Source organism: Macrobrachium nipponense, chromosome 7, assembly GCF_015104395.2.
Source record: "Macrobrachium nipponense isolate FS-2020 chromosome 7, ASM1510439v2, whole genome shotgun sequence".
NCBI classification, from domain to species: Eukaryota; Metazoa; Arthropoda; class Malacostraca; order Decapoda; family Palaemonidae; genus Macrobrachium; species Macrobrachium nipponense.
The window spans coordinates 16,662,858-16,683,306 of record NC_061109.1 but is presented as its reverse complement, the minus strand read 5'-3'; the positions used below and the strand labels follow the sequence as shown (position 1 = coordinate 16,683,306).

The 20,449-nt window shown below is 39.7% G+C and overlaps 1 protein-coding gene across 1 annotated transcript in view; it reads left to right on the top strand.

The window, feature by feature from the left end:
- Window positions 1–9,553: 9,553 nt before the first annotated feature.
- LOC135217510 (uncharacterized) overlaps window positions 9,554–20,449 on the top strand; it is a 54,220-nt gene continuing 43,324 nt past the window's right edge. The window contains exons 1-2 of the mRNA XM_064253465.1: window positions 9,554–9,631; window positions 14,369–15,061. The gene's annotated coding sequence lies outside the window, so the exon portion shown is untranslated. The remainder of the gene's footprint in view (window positions 9,632–14,368; window positions 15,062–20,449) is intronic.

Below are 20,449 nucleotides of genomic sequence, written 5' to 3'. Positions count from 1 at the left end.
GCGGGAAATAACTTGGCGAAGAAGGATACAGAGATGACGAGATTGGCGAGGAGGAGATTCCTCCCTGGAAGAGGAGAACGAGGACGGGAGAATGAGAGGAGGAGATAAAGAACAGGGTCGATAAGTATGAAAGCTGAATCGTGAAGAAGATAAGTAGCGAAGGTTTGGAGGAGCACATTCGCCATGAGTGCACTATTCAGGGGCTGCCACACGGACATATTTTCCGGCGCCTTCTTGTGCTTCTTGACAGGCCTGTACCGAGGAAGTTGGGTGGGGGGCGGGGTGGAGGGTGGGTAGTAAGGAAAATTTCTATAAGTCCATATTTTCTGTGACTCTCCTTTTCATTGAACTGTACTTACAAAGTAATCGACAACAATCTTTAGTTATTTTGGCAAGTCCTTTTTTTATTTTTTTTTCCTAATTTTAATTTTTTATTTTATTTTATTTTTTATTTTTTTTTTTTTTAGAAATTTGTTATTCAACATTAACGAAATTCTTTAGTAGTAGAAAATACAAGAGCGATACTAGGAATATGATATAGTCCACCATATTTGCAAGTAATTTTAAGTAAAATTCTGAAGTACTGATAACATGTAATCGGGTAGAAAGGACATAGACCCCATACCCAATTTTTCTTCTTAAGACAACTGAAATGACATTTTCAAGTATTTCCTCTTGTATATACCTATACATGCAATGACATTTATAGGAGAAAAGGTCCAGTTTTGGTAAAAACGACTTCCCCCGCCCCCGCCCCCCCCACCAAAAAACTTTGGGTACCAGAAGCAGCTATAGTAGATTCACATCAACCGTGCATCCGATGTCTAGGCCAGTCCCTTACGACGCCCCTGATTGGCTGTTGATAAGCCAATCACAGGGCTGGAAACTCTCAGTCTCTCTCGAGAGTTCACATAGGTAGGATGTATGTTCCACGTCTCCTGAGGGATACGTCTTTCAGGAGAGGTGGAACATACAACCTGCCTATATGGACTCTTTCGAGAGACTGAGAGTTTCCAGCCCTGTGATTGGCTTATCAACAGCCAATCAGGAGCGTCGTAGTAAGGGACTGGCCTAGACGTCAAATGCACGGTTGATGTGAATCTGCTATAGCAGCGTGTCTGCAAAGGTGAAGGGATGGAATGGAATAGTATAGAATTTAGGACAAAGGCCAAACACTGGGACCTATGAGGTCATTCAGCGCTGAAATAGAAATTGACAGTAAAAGGTTAGGAAGGTGTAACAGGAGGAAAACCTCAAAGCAGTTGCACTATGAAGGAATCGTTAGGAGAGGATGGAGAGCAAGATGGAATAAATATAATATGAACGGAGGTACAGTAAAAGGATTGAAAGGGGCCGGAGGGACGCTGCAAAGAACCTTTAGTCATTGCTACAGTGCATTGCATGAAGTGCATTGATGGCACTACGATTGTGTGTGTGTGTGTGTATACATATTTTTAAAGTGTACATGGAGGTCACTCGACTAGAGGGAATGAAAAAGTGACTCCAAGCATAGACAGTGACCACTATTTTCTGCGTGATTCCGTATGGCACCGAATGGTGGTTTTGCTAAAAGCCTGTTTGTCCTAACAGATCTTCCCAGGTGTTTAAACCATCGTACACGTGCCTGGTCCTTTGTTTTTTCCCGCGTCAATTGCATTACAGCAATTACACTCGTATTTATAAACAGCACGAGACTGTAATTCTGGAGGTCCAATGTTTCTGTACTTAAACAAGCAAGGAATGGTGTACTTAGGTTTGACATTAACTTGGGGATAAAATTCTCCTAGAAGATTTAATAGTCTATTTTTAACAGAAAAACTCCTATTATTACCATAGAAAATCATAGTAGTAAAATAAAGCTAAACTTTATTGGCTTTTGAAATAGAAACTTTCGGAACAATAACGCTACTAGCTGTTTACCAACATATGCATCTATGTAAGTAATATTAAAACCATTTTTTTATCATGTCTCTTATAAACTGAAAGTCTGAATGAAGATTAAAATTACTTGAACAAATGTTAGGGCTCTTATACACGATATTGGACAAGTATGGTACCGAAGCTGTGCTCGGAAACTACTCGTGTAGACAGAAATGCTGAACCACCCATACTTCCTGGGCAGCTACGAGTGAGTAGAATATTTGTGTTTTCCATCTTGTTTAAGGTACGGGTTACGAGAGCAGAGACTAAATTACGTTTATAGATTATAGGGATGAATGAACAAAATTTAGTTGCGAGTCCTGTCAATGTTGATTTCCAAGTTAACGTCAGAGTAGCACCATTGGTTGCTTGTTTAAGTGCAAAGACACCGTACACCCAGAACTACGGTCTCATGTTTATAGATACGAGTGTAATTGATGTACAGTAATGCAATTTATAAAGGAAAAACAAAGGGCCAGGCACGTGTACGATGGTTTGAAAACCTGGGATGGGAAGATCTGTTATGACAAACAGGCTTTTAGCAAAACCACCATTCAGTGCCATATGGGATCATGCAGAAAATAATGATCACCGTCTATGCTTAGGGTCATTTTCCATTCTCTCAAGTCGAGTGGCCCCCATGGAGCTGGCAATAGTAGAAAGTCTGTGCACTTTAAAGTTGAAACCTTTCATCACCAACCTACGTATAGTTGCAATGTTGGGATATTCAGAACTAAGAATTTCTGACATCAAGAGCGTAAACATGACCTATTTGAAGCTCCCCAATGTTGAGAATGATAACATGTGTCCTTTAGGTAGGCTCTGACGTCTACATCTAAAGGCGGTCAAATTTGAACATTCAGTGACTGCATTTAAGACGGGCAAACTCTGTCCATGGTACTTGGATTAAATTCGACAGACGTTTTGCTTCAAGAGACTTGATAAAATAAAATCGAAGCCATAAAATCCGCCATGATCTAAGTCTGATAGATAGATAGCATAATGGAATGTAGGCTATAGGCCACGCGCTGGAACCTATGAGGTCATTCACCGCTGAAAGGAAACTGAGAATAAGGAGGTTTGAAAGGCGTAACAGGAGGAAAACCTCAAAGCAGTTGCACCTTAAGTAATGCCTACAGTGCACCGCGTGAGGTGCACTGACGGCACTACAACCCTACGGGGCCTTAATCCAAGTCAACCAGCCAACCGCAGGTCCTTTATCCTAGGCCTATCATAGAGCCTCGTACTTGTGCAGTTTCGTATCACTTGTGGCTGACGGGAACCTACGTCATTTCGCATTTCTGTTTTTGCTTGCTTAGAATTGGGTCGTTCGCGGTGATCACAATATGAACCATTCCAGAATGGTTGGTGAAACAAACCAACCAAGATTAAATTCGATAATCAGCAGTAAACTTGATGATGTTCTGAAGTGAAAAGCTGTGATGTCAATCATTTCCTTTAATAGATGGGGGTTCAGGCCCTTCAAAAGTGACACAAAGGAGCGACATTCCACAAAATCAGGCCTGTACCAATGAGGGGGTCGGGGGGAACGCACCCCCCTCCAAATTTCTGGAAGTCCATATTTTCTAGAATTTCATCTTGAATAAACCTATATATGCAATGACATTTATAGAAGAAAAGGTCCAGTTTAGGGAAAATCGACACCCCTCATAAAAAAAAACTCTGGGTACGGGCCTGAAAATAGTCTCTTATACAATCTGCCCTAGTATGCTTTATAATTACAAGAGTGTATCTAGTATTTATACGCCGATATATATTGGCCACATAAATATAATGAAAACCGTGTTTGATGCCAGTGATTCCTTTCTGTAGACACTGGAATATTGTAAATCCTGGAGAAGATTGGCTGAAAGGATTATTATAAAGAAAAATAACTCAGTCATAATCAGTATAAGTGTTTTCAGGGAGTTATGCTTGGAATGTGGCAAAACATGAAATGAATCATAAAACTTGCAAACATTTATAACGAAAATATCATTCATGAGATATACGAATCGAACCAAAAGTGCATTTCGGTGCAGACGCGATAAATGACAAAGGCGAAGAAATCCAAATCGGAAATAAACGAGCGAAATATAATGTCCATCAAACAATGTCGGCAACGACATTGAAATTCAGGTGAAGCAAAGGACGGAAGAGGAGAAGGAAGGAGGGAAGGAGAAAATGAAGAAAGGACAATTTCGCCGTCTGCAGCGGAAATTGAGGAAATCCTCCAACGAATATCAGTTGCCAGAAGCCACTTTCGATAAAATCGACGGAAGAGGAAGATAAAGGACAGGTATATACTATACTTTCCGTGAGCTTTACACCGGTCTCTAGAGAGATCAAATCTCCACAAACCGGTAAATAATGAGAACCTTTAAGAAACAGTGTCTAGTTAATGTGCCATTATCATTTTCTTGTTTTAGAAGGTTTCATCACAGCGGTCATGTTTAAAAGACATCACTACTGTGATTTTCTGTGAATAAACGTAGAAATCGTAAATCATGCGTATTCATATTTAATTATATTACAGTGCTGATCAATGATACGAAGAGAGCTGGCAATAACTCACTTGGGTTCAGCTTACTCAGTTATTATTCAAATTCCCTTGTGATGGACTATTGGAGAAGTAAGCAAACATCGACAGACTGACGCACAAGGTCTAGAGCGTATTTCTGACTTGCACTGGTTCTTGCAGGAAGCATCAATTGCAAAAGGCACTTGAGGGAATATTCAGCGAGAGAAGCTGCTTCGGCTTCCCGGATGTGAAAATGTTAAGAATATGTATCCTTGAGAATAATGACAGACTGAGGGATTGAGGGATGAGGGATGATATACTGTAGTATCTCCGTAGACGCAAATCAAACGCATCGCGAGATCTCGCCTCACGCATTCGAAATCATCTCGGTGCAGGAGGAACTCTTCTTGCTTTTATTCACAGGATATGAGGGCTGACAACCCTCAGCAAAACATCTGTACAACAACAACTACTACTACTATGTAGGCTATATATGTGTGTGCATACATATATAAACGTTGACATAGATGCCACGTGGATTTTTATCACATCACCGTGATTCATATACATGCATTAAGCTACAAATGTCCTTCGATATCCAATTTCCTCTACCTCGGAATTAGTATATTTTCGTATATGTTAACCGAAGGCAAATTTTTTAGTTGATAAAAATTTCGTGGATTCGAACCAGCGCACAGAGGAGAAATCAGGACTTCAGTGACGTCTTTACCGACGCGGCCAACTTGTAACGTCACCGAAGTCCTGATTTCTCCTCTGTGCGCTGGTTCGAATCCCGAGAGGACGAAATTATTATCAATAAAAAATTCCCATAGACGCAGGAGTATGGCTACTTTAACGTTTAATAGAATAAAGACCACAGAGGCTGGGGGGTTGCAGTTTGGCATCTTTGCTGATTGGAGGGTGGATGATCAACATATCAATTTGTAGCGCTCTAGCCTCAGTAGTTTTTAAGATGTGAGGTCGGAGAGAAAAAGTGTGGATGGGCAGAGACAGACAAATAGCCATTTCAAGAGTCTTCTTTTATAGAATACTAAAGAGACACACAAATAAGGAATGAGTATCTTCTAAGGCAATTCCAAAGTTAAGTATATCTTAGCTTAACCAGACCACTGAGCTGATTAACAGCTCTCCTAGGGCTGGCCCGAAGGATTACACTTTATTACCTGGCTAGGAACCAATTGGTTACTTTGCAACGGGACCTACAGCTTATTGTGTGATACGAACCAATTATATCAAGAAATGAATTTCTAATCGCCAGAAATAAATTCCTCTGGTTCCCCATTGGCAGCAGTGGGGAGCGAACTTGGGTTACCAGATTGATAGGTGAGTAAGCAACCCACTCGTCCAGTGAAGAAAGAAGCAACTCCATCTCTCCTTCAGTGTGGTTAATGCGCTCTAGAATGTAAGATGAGATTCCTCGGAGCAAGTCACTGGACTGCCTATTAAGCAGAACTATTAGAGCAGACTTTAAAGGGTTTCCGTTTCTATACAAAAACTCATTCCATATGAGTCAGAAGATTATTTTCGTTACACGCGTGATGGGGTTATTGATTATACACACACACACACACATTCTCACACGCATGCACATATATATATATATATATAACGTATATATATTATATATATATATATATATTATATATATATATATATATATGTCAGGTTTCGATTCCCATACGAGTCAGTAGCTTATTTCTGTTACACGCCGTGATTGGGGTTATTGATTTAACACACACTCACCACAAACCATGCAATATATATAATTTATTATATAGATATAATATATATATAATATATATATATTATTATATACATACATATTCGAATGTATGTATGCATACAAAACTGGGTGTGCCCCACACAATCCATGTGATATACATAAGTATAAAAAATTTCGAAGCATCAAAGCATCTTGGTTGTGACACATGCAACAAAGGGCATGCACTCGCGATGGTTGTCATCTGCTCACCTTTGCCATTCTCAGGCAAAGTCGAGGATGATTAGGTAACTGATTTTTATTTCTCTCTCTCTCTCTCTCTATCTCTCTCACGGCATGGGTAAATCTTTATCAGGCTATTTATTTCGCCATCAACCCCACTCGCCATTTGCCCTTGGAAAACTGACTGACATTTTTATTGATTTAGATAACGTCTTTTTTGATGCACCATCTGTCTCGCAAGATTACCTACGTTATACAAACACGTTTCATCCCAACCTGTGGTTCGGCTGGAGAGGAAACAATTGCAATGAAACTATTTTATTTATTTATTTTTTGTTTTTGTTTATCATCGGTGATGAGTTTCCTGTGCAGGAAGTCTTGAGAATTCGGTCATAACTGTGAAGACTATCCCTATGGAGCAAGACGATGGAGCGATAAAAAAGATGTGGCCACGTAGATAAATTAAAGCTTAATGTAGGGAATCTTAGTGGATTAATATTCAAGGACATCATTTCCTCAACGGGAACCAGGCTACGTATAATACCTTCTTCCTGCTATACAATTTTCTGTTTATATTTCCATCTGAAAGAGCAAGTATTTCTCTGACCAGTAACGCGTGAAATTCATTAAAGAATAAATTGCAATTCCTGTAAGGTACGTTTCCCCTTGGAAAGGGGAGCAGCATAAATAACTCTGATCTTTGTAATCATCGTGATCAGGAAAGTAATCACTATGAGAGACCATAAAGTTATATAATATCAACTGTACGAAGTTGCGCTTTTTCCTAAGTAACGCAGATATGCACATTCGGGCAGCATGTTTAATAAGCAACTTCTACGTGAAATAAGGAAATGAGAAAACAAGTCACCGTAACTTTGGAATCATCAGGAAATGAAATAAGCAATTCAAGAGATGATCAAGGCTGCCACTCACTCACTCCAAAGGCTTATTGCTGCTCGCAGTAGACCGCTAAGATTTATGTAAACGAGTCTTGAAGACGCTGATTTATTTATTTATTTATTTTTTGTCAAGATAGCAGCGCTAACCTTTTACGACTTTTGTCTCTCTTGCTTGAGTTCAAACCCGGCATGAGAGAACGCCTTCTCTCGTGCACGCAAGCAGAAAGACATCCATCTAAGTAATGCAGGCATTTCGTTTGATACTCCGTCAGGCATGAGGATATATATACATAAAACATGTATGTCCTCTTGATATCACAGCTAATGCTTCACCTGTCAAATGGGTGCTGGCGTGACGCGTGGGATGGCTTCGGCGATCAATCATCTGTGACAAGAGTGTTGACTTCACACCTTTTATCCCCGTACCGGGATAGTGGCGTCAGTGCGCCTCATGCACTGCACTATAGGCGTGATTTAAAGTTCTTTGCAGCGTGCCTTCGACCCCATTCCGGTTACTGTACAACCGTTCATATTCTCTTTCTTCCATCTTACTTTCCACCTCCTCCTAACAGTTGATTCATAATGCAACTGCTTTGAGGTTTTCCTCCTGTTACACCTTTCAGTCCTTTGACTGCCAATTTTCGTTTCAACACTGAATGACCTCATAGGTCCCAGTGCTTGGCCTTTGGCCTCAATTCTATATTCAGTCAATGTATTCAGACGGTTTACTTGGGATAAGGACGCATCCAGGCATACTTCAAGATCTACTTCCGCTGCATCTCCAATAGGTACAAAATCATATTCATTACCGAATGTTTATCGACAGCAGGTTTTACAATTAAACCACTATAATAACAGTCTAAAGAAAACTCAAGAAAAATCTAAATCTATATACGATCAGATGGTTCACCAATTCTCATAAAAGAGATGGCATATAACCTAGACCTAAAATCTAAAATATATATTTTTTTTAAACTAAATAGAATACTGGCTGTGAAGCACCAGTAATTCCAAACGCTTTTCTTGAACGAAGAAGATTGAAAAACGTCTCAGTGTCATCCACTCTGACAATCTCGCCATTCCTCTCTCGCCTTCGCCCCTCTGCTTCGAATCCCCCCTGAGCAATGGGTCAATGTTCCTAGGTATAAATAATATCATTCCCGACTTGTCCTCTACATTGGCTGAGGCTCATTAGGCTCCTCAAGAAACTATATTGGTGGTGACCCTTTCTCACAAGAAATGTTTTCTAAACAAGGAACATCAATATCTTTTCCAAAAGGTTTCTTTTTCATTTAGGGGACAAAGGTACAAATGAACCAACCCGAGCAACAGAAACAAATGTGGCAGCTACCGGACACTTACAAATATACCAAGATAACCGTCATTTATTTATCTCATGGTAAGCCTTGTCTTGGCCTTTTTCTAATGCGCTCTGGAGAGTAGATGACAGTTCTCGGAGCTGCCTATAAAGCAGAACTAACACATCAGACTTTAAAAGGTTTAAGTTTTCTATAAAAAAAAAGAAATAAATAAAAAAATATAAAACTCATCCAAATAATTTTGAGTGTTGGAGGAGTTAGGTTACCGTTTGTTGAGAATTAAGTTAACCTTCGTCTGTCGATATCTATCTATCTATCTATCTGTTTAAATATATATATATATATGTATATATATATATATATATTATATATGTGTGTGTGTGTGTGTGTGTGTGTGTGTGTACAGTGTTACCATTGAAGCTGTAAGAGTAATCGGAACTAACAATACTATGCATTTTTTTTCATAATTTTTGGGACCCCTTATTTAAGGTTTCGGACCCGGAAAGCGAGGTCGTGTGTACTATGCATTTTTTTCATAACTTTTGGGACCCCTTATTTTAACGGTTCGACCCGACAAGCGAGGTTGTACTTAAATGCCAATCACATCCACTCAAAGGCCAAAGAAAAAAAAGCAACATTTCCAATTACAGTTTCCGCTGCTAAAAGGCGATGATGGAGATGAAATGTTGAAAAGCAGATTCGCGGAAACAACTGACGCTGTCGACCTCACATGGAAGAGAGGAGGACAGGAAATGGAGAATCAATCCAGATGTGACTGGAGACTCCGAGGGCAGCCGGGGGAATGACTCCTGTCGCCCCAGTGCAAGTGGCGGTGTCAGTGCCTGTGACCCTCTGGAGCACTAAAGGAGGGTCCCGAGCTTGTGCGAGTGGGTGGGTGGGAGGGTGGGAAGAAGAAGACGAGAGTGGGCGTGAAGAAGATAAGCTAAAGGTTGCAAGTGGTCTCGGGAGTTGATCCAGGCCAGGCAGTCGGGAAGGTCGCAACGGAGTGGTAAGAAGCTTCAACTGCTCCCTCTCCCTCTCGCTCTCTTCTCTCTTTCTCGGGGATTCCGTCTTCGCTCTGGACAGCAACGTCTCGTCTATGAGACGTTTCACGATTCCTAGCCTGTCTGTGGCTGTCAGATCTTATGTCCAGGGCTTGCTTGTAATTGTCCATTATTTCGAATATCAACTTTTTCTTATCATTTGATTGATACCTGTGCATGAATCAATCTTGCATATCCGATGAAATATATGTCTATGGGTGTATGTTTTCCGTTTCCTGGAGACTTCATTTCTTTCGTGTGCCTTTTTTTATTTTAACCCATTATCCAATAGCTTTTTATTGTCTTAAAATCCAACAAAAAAGAAACTCATTTGTGAAAAAGAATATAAAAAAAAATGGATTGGCAAGAGACTTCAACGCAGCGCAGAAACGAATCCCTCGGGTGTGATCGTGACGGAGGCGTTATTATGACGGAGAATGTGTTCTCATATTAGCGACCCAAAGGCAGTGTTGAGATTGTGAAATAGTGATCAGTTACTCAGTGCTACCGAATATTCCCCAACGACAAAAGGACGGACGCCCCCAGACCTGTGAGAAAAGTGGTTCGAAAAATAAGGTCGGACTTTTATTGGACTTTATTATAATGCATCACAAATTTGGAAAAGACTGTCGGTTGCTCTAATTATTATCACTATTATTATTGTATGCTGGAAACAGACCTTCTTTCAAACATGTTCCATTAAAAATAATGGCCGATTTCACAGAATTGATTTTTATACAAAATTCTTTCAATTCTCCTTATGATTTGGTATTGCAAAGCAGCTGTCGTACAGCACGATGAATATTGGACGGCTGCTTTGTAATACCCGCGTGCCGGGAAGAAAAATCATAAGGAGAATTGAAAGAATTTTGTATAAAATTAATTCCGTGAATTCTGCCATTATTATTATTACTATTATTATTATTATTATTATTATTATTATTATTATTTATTATTATTATTATTATTATTATTTTATTATTATTATTATTCAAAGAAAACTCATAATCTCACGAGTCGATAAAATGGGAAAGTAAATCCACAATAATATGCCTGTTTGATTTTGTTATTTAAAATACAAAATCAAACATACATATTAGTGGATTTACTTTCCCGCCATTTTATTTAATTATTATTATTATTATTATCTATTATTATTATTATTATTATTATATTTTTTTTAAAATTATTATTATTATAATAAGTGGGAGTATTAGCTGAAAGCTTTTGATCACAGGTTATATCTGTGAGGATAATGGCGGGAAAAATTTTTTTTGTTTTTTTGACAAAAACTCAAATGATATATTAATGCATTTATAACGGCACATGCATTTCATAGATTTTACCTTTTGGAAATATCAAACCTCGCGCCCGTTCCAGGAGTATGCAAGTCTATTCCGTAATGTTCCAGTCCTGAGATCAGCTCTGAGACTCAGAACTCTAAGGCTGCGATTCAATTCATGAAGAATCAACACGATTCATGACTCGACTGGATTCGCCACACTCACTTCAACGTAACTCCTTATTAAACCAAGCGAATCGGCTTGATATGAATCGACGCGATTCGCTTGGTGTGAACGGTGTGGCCAGTCAAGACGAATCATGAATCGGGTCGATTCTCCATGAATTGAATCGATTCGACTGGGGTATAGGCAGCCTTAAGTTTTGGGTAAACGGATTCATATCGAAAAAGCCGACATATGGAATCACCATTACATACAATGCAATCATATCCCTTACTGGGATTATGGAGTGGCTTTGGAACATAGAAAGTGGAGGAAAAACGGTACTTCACAGAAAAGGAAAGATGTGGGTTGGGACCTTTAGTATTTGCACAGCCTTTTATTAATGCCCCGCTCAGGAAATGCACAGTACAGAGGAAACGATATATATATATATATATATATATATATATATATATATATATATATATATATATATATTATATGTATATTATATATATATAAAGAGAGAGAGAGAGAGAGAGAGAGAGAGAGAGAGAGAGAGAGAGCAAATAAGAATTTACTGAAGCCTTCATCCATATTTTGTGGACCTAGTTATTATTAAAATAATCTAGAGTATATTAGTCACAAAGTCCATGGGAGAGGGAGGAAAGGTTTAATGACCTAAGCGTGTCTTGGAAATTTCTTTTACATTTCCAGGAAGCACGACATAGTATTTATTTGCACCATCCATGTGTGTGTGTGTTTGATGTTGTTTGGTTACGAGCAGAGACTGGAAGACGACGGGTTTGGAAAAACGGTCTATGGAGGACGGAGATTGGAGATTGTCGTCGAGTCGTGGCTCGATGTCTATACTAGGAACCCCGAGCAAGACAGAAGTAAATGACACAAAGTATGTGAGGAAGTTCGATGTGCTGCTGAAGAGTCCATCTATATGCGAAAAAAAAAACAGGGCCACTTTAATGGTCTTGGGCTTTCCTCATGGGAATTGTGGCCCGGATTCAGCAATCAAAGGTTAAACGTGACAGTGATGCTTGTATGTCTTGCTTTCTCAAGTGCCATCCTCATTGCGTTTTATCCCACAGTTGTGAAGTTCGTGTTGATGCCCAGACTAAGGCCACCAGTCAACCCAAGCTGCAAATGGGTAATAGCGGAAGCGCTGCTGTGAGTCGAGATCCAGGGCATGGGTGGGCCAACGGCATCATCTCTTAATGCTTGCTGAGACCCGGGAGGGGGATATCCACCCTGGATCCATCTCTCCAGGGAAGAGAAAACGTACGGCGCAAAAAATGGACGTTTACATGTGTGTGTGTGTGTGTATGTATGTGTGTGGTGTAAGTATGCACCCGTACACGTGCGTGTGAACAGAAGGTGCTTGTTCCGTAAGCATAAGTGCTCGCGCAAGGTCCCACGGGCATCGAGCATAAACAAGAAGAAGAAGAGGAAGACCGTAGCGTGAAGTACGAAAGTAAAATGTGTAACGTCTGAGGAGTGAGCCAGCCACCGCCTCATTCCAGCTCAAGTTCAAGTTCAAGTTCAGGGGAAATCTCCAAGGGAACGTCTCTCACGCCTCGCGTCTTGCAAGAACCGAGTGAGGGAATGTTTTTCTCTCGTCTTGCAAACATCCTTATGCTTCAGATTATTTTTGTTCGGTCACTCCTGCCTTCCGGGATTTTTGTTTTTTTCTAAATGTCAGTGCTCCAAGGGTCGAGTCTTTTTCCTCTTTTTACTGTTTATGGAGACGGGAACTAAGATTTATATTATGGTTCAATATCATGTTTGGCATCTTTCATAAGTTCAGTTTTAATAGATAGTTTTTCTCTGCGACTTTCAAGAGTGTTCCCCAAGGACTTAGTACGAGCAACTCACTTTTGGTAAGCATCACCTTCAAAATTGGGCTGAAGAGTGCGAAGTCACATTGCCTCAGTACCAAAAGCCTTAAATCTTTTGACTGCTAAATCTGTAGAGGAGTCCTTCTTGAAATGTTATAGACGCTGACCTTCAGTAGTTTACAGAAAGTTATACTCTAAATGCCTCAGGTTTTAATACTTTCTCTTTAAGTATAGATTCACTTTCAAATTTAGCTCCTTCGTCAGTCTTTGCTGGTCGGAAAGTCCTCCAGTACCCGTCTGCACTTTGATCGACGGCCTGTGCTGGCATAAGGCCGGCTGGTGGCGGCTTTTCTCTTTTTCCACATGAAGGTTATTCTGTTCCCTTGAAGTTCCTAGCAAATCGTTACCTATTTGTCACCTTCATAACCGTGCATGTTCCATAATAATAATAATAATAATAATAATAATAATAATAATAATAATAATAATAATAATAATAATAATAATAAATAATAACATAATAATAATAATAATAATAATAATAATAATAATAATAATAATAATAATATATTTAGAAAATTCAGTTCGTGATGTTGAAGATTGTCTGATATTTCAAAATCGAATGATTATTTTTTCATGATTAGGGAGATGAGAGAGAATACCACATCAGAATCGAAGAAATGGACGACAGAGAATACAGGACCTGCCTCTCAAGTGATAAGAATTTGGCAGGAATTTCGAGCAGCTAGGAAGACAAAGCTTTTACCATTAAATTGAACGTGCCTTGATAAGTCAGCTTTTGCAAACAACAACAAAAATGGTTACCAAATATTTACAATGAATAGATGCAAATCATACGTCGGTTTTTTATGCTCATAGTGCAATCTCTTGTACAGAAGGGTGGAACATTGGAAATGTTGCTCTCCCACTTTGTTTTGGTGGTGTTTCAACTAATAATAATAATAATGCTCCTAGAATCAGCGCACATAGTAAGAAAAGTGATGGACTCCTGAGGAGGCAGGATGCAACCCGGAACCCCACACTATAAATACCACTCAGTTGGAAAGTCAAGTTAAACAGTACTGAATCACTCATATTCTCCATCGATCGCTAGATTATTTTCTGACCACCTCACGATCATCAATCAGGCAACCACTTACTCAGTAAGGATGGTATGCTAATTATAAAAACCAACAGAATTTTCAATATCGTCTTTGTTTATTGTCATTGTTTCCCACATTTTTGTTGACGAAAGATACATTTTTTGACGCTTGACATTTGCTGGAATTTTTCATGATATAGCGTTTTGTCCTGTCCACCAAACTCTCGATAATGAAAAATGTGGAGAACAAGCCACACTCGATACGTGACCAGACTCGTAATCTTTTGCCTTTCCTGTTCTTTTCAGAGGCAGCTGCGCAAGAAAGTGAAGCTTCGTACTACAGTGAACGTGATGACCTTTGCGGGCAAAAATGCAACCCGAGAGTCAGGAAAGTGACGCATCTTGAAAACTTTAGTGTTCGAGCTGGAACTTCGTGATAGAAATATAAGATGTAAACATATGCATAGCGTATTTTCAGACTACAGTTCTTGGCATTGATAAGCAGTTCATCGGTGCTAACGTTGTGATTAAATTAGAAAATCAAAGACGAAAACGAAAGAGGCAGTGGAAACCTGTGGCTTCAAGCTGACGAAAGTACAAGTTGCGAAGGAGAAATAGAAACGGGGGATAATCCCGCACGACTCAGAGCACAAAATATCGAACATACCAACGTTGCGTGCAAGCCAGGCCACAAAGTCAACAACAGCAGCGTCGGTATAATAGAAACGTAAGAAAAAAGAATAAGAACCAGAGAGGTATCGAAGAACAACCCGTAGGGCAATCAGAAGTGAAGAGGCAGAAGAAGAAGAAGAAGACGAAGAAGAAGAGGGTGGCCTGGCGGCTGAGTTTTTTGGCACTCCGCCAATTCGCCATAGGTCAGGGAAAGGCCCTCGGGCAGGAGAGTCCAACCCAGCCAAGACTTCGCATAACCCTCCAGCGCCAAGGGCTTCAGAACCCCGATAAGGTCAAAGGCGCAATCAAAGGGTTTTCTCATCAACGGTAAGTGATCATTAAGTCTACTGTTGTTTGGTGATGGTGGTCGGAGACTGATTCTTCCTTACAGAGTACTTTGTCATGTTGGTGAGAACACAAACTGGTTCTCTCTCTCGCTCTCGTTTTTTTAAAAATTATTTTCCTTTGTGGTCAGTGACCGTTACTGATCAAACATCGTCCAAGCCCTTTACGAACATTTGAATTGAGATCGAAATTGGCTTCTAATTCGCAAAACGAATTTATTACTATGACTTTTATCATCTTAAGTTATGCTGCAGCCCTGGATAGAAAGGCCAGGATGCTACAAGCACCAGGCCTCCTATGTGGAAGTGGAAGCAGTTGGGGGAAAAAGAGAAGTAAAGAATAAACTAGATAAGTGAGACGACAAAGGGAAAACAAACAAGACAGAATCATTAAAATGTAGGAAGAGAGATTCATGTAGTCAGAGGAAATGTATTTGCATCTTCACTTGACTTCTGGCAATCCAAAGATGACTCACATGACAGGATTATGACTCTATCATTTAGTCGCAGCTGAAACATAATAACTTCTAGATAGCTATGTAATACTAAAGCTGATGATGATCAGTTGCGGAAAATCTGATAAATCGTGAGCAAGCAGAGCAGACTTAGAGCGATAAAACTAAGCTTCCTGGTCTTCATTTTAAACCTAATATCCACTTTGCTACGAGGCAGAACTAAAGGTTATTAACCGGATACTGTTAAGACACGAAAGTTTGGAACGTGATAAATCGCGTAAATAAAGGTAGAAGCCACGAAGGAAAGTGAAACACGTCTGGAGTAGCTGCAAGATTTTTCGACTCACTGACTAAGTAAAGGAGTCGAAAGATCTTGGAGCTACTCCGGTGTTAATCTTTCCTTCGTGGCTTATTCCTTTATTTATGTATACATATACATACACACACACATATATATATACATATATGTATATATATATGTATATATATATATATATATATATATATATATATATATATATATATATAGAGAGAGAGAGAGAGAGAGAGAGAGAGAGAGAGAGAGACAATGTTATAAACGCTGCATCCGTGTACTAGAATATTAGGAATTCCACAAAAATTTGGACAAAATTTAAAGTTTTTGTTGAAGCTTTCGGAGAGGACATTCTCTCTCCCTCTTTCAGAAAGAGAAATAAAAGTTACAAAAACTGAAAACAACGGTCAAGGTAAAAGAAATAACATATGAGTATATAGTTGTATCAGAATAACTGCCCTACGGTGGTTTGCCAATCTTGTTTAACAACTTAGTTACACTAACTATATGCTTTGTCATAATTGCATTACAGAAAAGGTCCAGTTTAAAATGACTTATATATATTCATAGCGTCAACATTTTGGATTGAAATAGACTCTAAGTTTTCTTTTTTCAGTGTTATTAACAACCTTTATGTTTTTCATTTTGTCCAGGTTAACGATATGATTTTTACTTTGTCAGAAAGAGGTCACTGTTTTCATAGCCTTTCCTTAATGAATCACGATGTTGTATTTTCCTTTTGCCAAAATCAATCGTTTCGCCTATATGTTTTATTACACTCTTGGCAGGGAATTTCGTAAATGCATCCTTGTTTTTTGTCTACATTCATAATATCATTTGTTAGGTACTTTTGAACAGTGTTTGTATTCTTATATACTGGGACAATGTTGCAAAATTTCATATATTCCTTTAAAAGTCCAAGGTTTTATTTATCTTTCTGAAAGAGGGAAAGAATGTATTCTCCGAAGGTTTAAATAAACACTTTCAATTTTTTTTCAAATATTCGTGGGCTGGATACAACATAAACACACACACACACACACACACACACACACACACACATATATATATATATATATATATATATATATATATATATATATATATATATATACCATACGATCTTCATCCCCGTCTTTACTTCAAACTTCTTTTACGTCACAAATACTGGAGAAATTGGAATTATTCCTAGAGCTTGTTGCTTTATCAGTGCCATTAACTCTTATCCATTCATGAACCCTTGTCTGCGCCTACTGATGCCCAATTATTGATATCTAAGATAGTGTACGGAAACAATGAAAATGATGATGATAATTTATAATTGTCACGTACAGTTCCAAGAATAATATTCAAACGTAGAGCAACTGATAACATCATAATATCTACTGCATTATCATGCAAGCGATGATTAATGTTCAAACAATTCCGGAAAACAAGTGCGTGAGAGGACTTATCACCTCATTGTCCCTTAGTTCCTCACTGGACGAGTGGGTTGCGTCCTCGCCTATCAATCAGGTAGCCCGAGTTTGCGCCCCGCTGCTGCCAGTGTGGAACCAGAGAAATTTATTTCTGGTGATTAGAAATTCATTTCTCGATATAATGTGGTTCGGATCCCACAATAAGATGTAAGTCCCGTTGCTAAGTACCCAATTGGTTCATAGCACGTAAAAATATCTAATCGTTCGGGCCAGCACCTAGGAGAGATGCTAATCAGCTCAGTAGTCTGGTCAAATTAAGATATACTTAACCTCATTGTCCAGTTTAGCGGTCTTCTTCAATTAAAAATGACAGAACATCATCCCGGGCTGATCTGGAATGGAACAGCCGTCAAAAGAGGGCTATAGTAGATTCACATCAACCGTGCATTTGACGTCTAGGCCAGTCCCTTACAACGCTCCTGATTGGCTGTTGATAAGCCAATCACAGGGCTGGAAACTCTCAGTCTCTCGAGAGAGTTCACATGGGTAGGATCTATGTTCTATGTGAACTCTCGCTAGAGACTGAGAGTTTCCAGGCCTGTGAATGGCGTATCAACAGCCAACCAGGAGCGTCGTAAGGAACTGGTCTAGATATCAAATGCACGTTGTTGATGTGAATCTACTATAGTTTAATGTCCGTGGATTCCTTCATGGAAGGGCACACGCAACCACACACACAAATGCACCGTATTCAATTGGAAAATAAAACCTAAAGTGTCCGTCCTTATTAATTAGGCTGTGATTATCATGACACCTTTAGGAATGGAGAACAGAATTTAGGCTGAAACGGAAAATGAGGGTAAAAAGTTTGAAAAGTGTAACAAGAGGAATACCCCAAAGCAATTTCCCGTTAAGAGAGGTTGGATAGCAAGATGGAATAAAAATAATATGAATGGAGGTGCAGTAAAAGGATTAAAAGGGGTTGCAGCTGGGGGCCGAAGGGACGCTGCAATGAACATTGAGTAATGCTCACAGTGCACCCTATCCCCCTACGGAGAATGATGGCATTTTTAGGCATATGCCTTCACATTCATATTGCTCCGCTCCTGCGTTTGGGTCCAGATAGAAATTTTGGCTAGAGGCTCTTTCCTTGTGGATGAGGTCTTCACTGGTCATGGTTATCCAAAGTAATGATATTAGATTAGAATTTGGGTTTAGATATGAGGTGCAAAATAAGTCAGACGTGTGAATTAATATCCCTGTAATGACTATTAGGGCGTCACACCTCGGTTCATATGGCAATATGTCTAGGAGTTGCCTAAGGCTTACATCATCCTAGGATAGACAGCCAGTGCCCTAGTCAGTTTGGTCATCCAGAATTGTGCAATTCTTGTTTTTTTTTATTGTTTAACTTTAAACATGATCTCCACACATCCACTATCCAACTTGTGGCCGAAGACAAAGAATTAAAAAAAAAAAAAAACTTTCTGGTATCCATAAAGATATTTTCATTGCTCAAAAAATAGAATTTTTAATATTGATTATGTGGTTACTGTTATCATGGTGATACGAGACAGAATATTTTTTATGTGCTTATATGTTTACAAGAATTTGTTTACATTCGGTCCCCCTGTGGAGAGAAAGGGGCAGCAATGTATTCTAGCACTGTGAATTATGACGACGGTGATGGAGCTACTGGCTCAGAAACTCATTAGAAACTTACAGAAATTTAACCAATTTTCTCGTAGAAAACGTTCCTGATTGGCTGTTGATAAACCAATCACAGGGCTGGAAACTCTCAGAAAAATGTATCCCTCAGGAGAGGTGGAACGTATATCCTGCCTACGTGAACTCTCGAGAGAGACTGCGAGTTTCCAGCCCTGTGATTGGCTTATCAACAGCCAATCAGGGGCGTCGTAAGGGACTGGCCTAGACATTGATTGCACGGTTGATGTGGGTCTACTAAAGTAAGAACCGGCTGAACGAGGCAAAGTTAAGAAACTGAATGATAAACAACCTTACTCGCTGTCAAATGAAGAAGTGAAAGACAGGGTCAACTTGACCTTCAAATTGCCAAGGAAGCAGAGGATGGAGGCTGTGACTCAGGTTCAGTGGGTCCTTCCAAAATAGGAGAACTCAGGAACCAAAAACAGTGGAAAAAGCTAGAGTAGAGACGTGACATTGGCGGTTGTTCAAGGGACGCTTTGAGATGAGTTGACAATGGAATTGAAGCCAAGCATTGGGACATATGAGGTCATTCAGCGCTGAAACGGAAATTGAAAGTAAAAGGTTTGAAAGGTGTAACAGGAGGAAAACCTCAAAGCATTTTCACTATGAATCCATTTTTAAGAGAGGGCGGAAAGTAAGACGACGAAAGAGAATATGAAAGGAGGTAAAGTAAATGGAACGTAAGTGGTTGCAGGTAGGGGCCGAAGGCACGCTTCTAAGAGCCTTAAGTGCACCTACAGTGCACCGTATGAGGTCCACTGACGGCGCTACCCCCCTATGGGAAGGGACGCTTTGGGCACTGATAAAAGGAGTGATCTTCTCAAAAACAGAGTCGATAAGATTTACTATGATGCTTTTAAAATTTACCTCACATTTTTAGTCAAAGATGGAATTCACAACCCTAACACGGATGGCCAAAGGATATCAACGCGAGATGATTGATTGGGAAGGGAGAATTTTACATTTAACGTGAATATAAACTCCCATTGCGCTACCCTTAACTATCCCTGAAGGGGCTGTGTTTTCCGCAGGCGATCAGAAATTGAAACGAGGTGGGGGCCAGGTATTAGAGCCAGAGAAATGGAATGTTCAGATTAAGTCATTCTTCATTTGTGTGAGTATATGAGAGAGAGAGAGAGAGAGAGAGAGAGGGTTGAGAGAGAGACGATGACGGAGAGAGAGGGAGGTGAGAAAGAGATGAGAGAGAGAGGTGCATCCAGTCCAACGAGAAAGCCCACCAGTATGATGAAAAATGACGGACATCTTTGCATCACCTGATAGTTCAGCAACGACAGACACCGGATCACAGTCAAATATCGACTCCCTCTTGATACTTCGTCATTCACGTCCTGAAATCTAATCCCAGGTGGTGGGGAATGCAGTTTTATTGCCACCAGTTAATGCAATAGGAAATAGCGCACGATTTTCCAGCGAGCCTGCCGGGATGACGACACTGC